Raw genomic sequence first — 3,171 nt, forward strand, 5'->3', positions numbered from 1 at the left:
GGATGGTTTGGTGACTATAATACAAGATGCTGGATTAAGGGTTATAGTGGATGGTTTGGTGGCTATAATACAGGATTCTGGATCAGTGGTTACAGGTGTTGGTTTGGTGGCTATAACACAGGATGCTGGATAAGTGGTTTTACTGGATGGTTTGGTGGCTATAATATAGAATCCTAGATCAGTGGTTACAGGTGTTGGTTTGGTGGCTATAATACAGGATTCTGGATCAGTGGTTATAGTGGATGACTTGGTGGCTATAATCCAGGATTCTGGATCAATGGTTACAGTGGTTGGTTTGGTGGCTATAATACAAGATGCTGGATCAGTGGTTATAGTGGATGGTTTGGTGGCTATAATACAGGATGCTGGATCAGTGGTTATAGTGGATGGTTTGGTGGCTATAATACAGGATGCTGGATCAGTGGTTATAGTGGATGACTTGGTGGCTATAATACAGGATGCTAGATCAGTGGTTATAGTGGATGGTTTGGTGGCTATAATACAGGATTCTGGATCAGTGGTTATAGTGGATGGTTTGGTGGCTATAATACAGGATGCTGGATCAGTGGTTATAGTGGATGACTTGGTGGCTATAATATAGAATCTTAGATGAGTGCTTACAGAGCTGACTTAGTGATTACTGAGTATTTTGACCTGGATGATTTATCTCTGGAGACGCAGAGTATTTCAGCTTTGGGGAGCCGGTGGTGTCCTCCCTTGCATTCCTCACATGTTGCAGATGGATGACCACTACTCATCAGGAGGAGCTGTATACTCCTGTACATTACACAGATATAAGGATCTATGATATGCTTGTGATTTCCTTAACTAATCTGATGTGAAGATATCTGTGAGTCTAGCAGGGTCACTGGAGAAATGGCAGCGGGGTCACCGGAGAAATGGCAGCGCAGTCACCGGAGAAATGGCAGCGCAGTCACCAGAGAAATGGCAGCGCAGTCACCAGAGAAATGGCAGCGCAGTCACCAGAGAAATGGCAGCGCAGTCACCGGAGAAATGGCAGCGCAGTCACCGGAGAAATGGCAGCGCAGTCACCAGAGAAATGGCAGCGCGGTCACCGGGGAAATGGCAGCGCAGTCACCAGAGAAATGGCAGCAGGGTCACCGGAGAAATGGCAGCAGGGTCACCGGAGAAATGGCAGCAGGGTCACCGGAGAAATGGCAGCGCAGTCACCAGAGAAATGGCAGCAGGGTCACCGGAGAAATGGCAGCGCAGTCACCAGAGAAATGGCAGCAGGGTCACCGGAGAAATGGCAGCGCGGTCACCAGAGAAATGGCAGCGCAGTCACCAGAGAAATGGCAGCAGGGTCACCGGAGAAATGGCAGCGCGGTCACCGGAGAATTGGAAGCGCAGTCACCGAAGAAATGGCAGCGTGGTCACCGAAGAAATGGCAACGCGGTCACCGGAGAAATGGCAGCGTGGTCACCGGAGAAATGACAGCGCGGTCACCGGAGAAATGGCAGCGTGGTCACCGGAGAAATGGCAACGTGGTCACCGGAGAAATGGCAGCACAATCACCAGAGAAATGGCAGCGCGGTCACCGGAGAAATGGCAGCGCGGTCACCGGAGAAATGGCAACGTGGTCACCGGAGAAATGGCAGCACAATCACCAGAGAAATGGCAGCGCGGTCACCGGAGAAATGGCAGCGCGGTCACCAGAGAAATGGCAGCGCAGTCCCTGGAGAAATGGCAGCGCAGTCACCAGAGAAATGGCAGCACAATCACCACTTAAAACCATTTAAAAATCCCAAACTCCAGGGAAAGCACATGGTCTAATGCGATCCGAGACAAGCAGCCCCATAACTGGTATGTACTACCCCTATCATGTAAAACAATATATACACATGGATATATATATATCTATGCGCCCAACAGGTCACCAAATCAAAATATTGCACACATATATAAGAAACCAAACATATGGTGGAAATAAGTAAATAATAAGACAGTAAAGCAAGATAAAAGGAGGAAAGAAACTGTGAGAGAAGATGACCAAAGCTGTATATCACCAAATCAAGATGATAGGGGTAAGTGGGGGTGCCGTCTGAAGAGCCCCACGCGTTCCGTCCGTACACTCGGTCTTCCTCTGACTTTGTAATTTTTGCATTGTGTACATGATCAATAAAGTACTTTTATATCTCTATTATTTGGTGTGCCGATTTTGCCATTATAGCACATATCTTTGCTTTTGATTTCATTCAGGTTCTCTCTGTGTGCTGGCATAGTGCACCCACCCTACATACTGGGAGCTGTGCATGTCCTATCTTTCTAAGTTTAGCACAATCACCAGAGATATGGCAGCAGAGTCACTGGAGAAATGACAGCGGGGTCACCGGAGAAATGGCAGCGAGGTCACCGGAGAAATGGCAGCGCGGTCACCGGAGAAATGGCAGCGCAGTCACCAGAGAAATGGCAGCGCAGTCACCAGAGAATTGGCAGCAGGGTCACCGGAGAAATGGCAGCGCAGTCACCAGAGAAATGGCAGCAGGGTCACCGGAGAAATGGCAGCGCAGTCACCGGAGAAATGGCAGCGCGGTCACTGGAGAAATGGCAGCGCAGTCACCAGAGAAATGGCAGCGCGGTCACCGGAGAAATGGCAGCGCGGTCACCAGAGAAATGGCAGCGCGGTCACCGGAGAAATGGCAGCGCGGTCACCGGAGAAATGGCAGCGCGGTCACCGGAGAAATGGCAGCGTGGTCACCGGAGAAATGGCAGCGCAGTCACCAGAGAAATGGCAGCAGGGTGACCGGAGAAATGGCAGCGCAGTCACCAGAGAAATGGCAGCAGGGTCACCGGAGAAATGGCAGCGGGGTCACCGGAAAAATGGCAGCACAGTCCGGAAAAATGGCAGCGGAGTCACCGTAGAAATGGCAGCACACTCACCAGAAAAATGGCAGTATGTACAGAAACTGCTGACACATGAGACACGTTATCCAGGGTTCTGCCCGCACTAATCTGTCCAGTAGAAGATTCCGGCACAAGTTATCCGGGGGTCTGCCCACACTCACGTTCCATGTGTCCGGTATAACATTCCGGAACACGTTATCCGGGGGTCTGCCCGCACTCGCGTTCCATGTGTCCGATATAACATTCCGGCACACGTTATCCAGGGGTCTGCCCGCACTCACGTTCCATGTGTCCGGTATAACATTC

The sequence above is a fragment of the Dendropsophus ebraccatus genome, chromosome 14 (assembly GCF_027789765.1).
Source record: "Dendropsophus ebraccatus isolate aDenEbr1 chromosome 14, aDenEbr1.pat, whole genome shotgun sequence".
NCBI classification, from domain to species: Eukaryota; Metazoa; Chordata; class Amphibia; order Anura; family Hylidae; genus Dendropsophus; species Dendropsophus ebraccatus.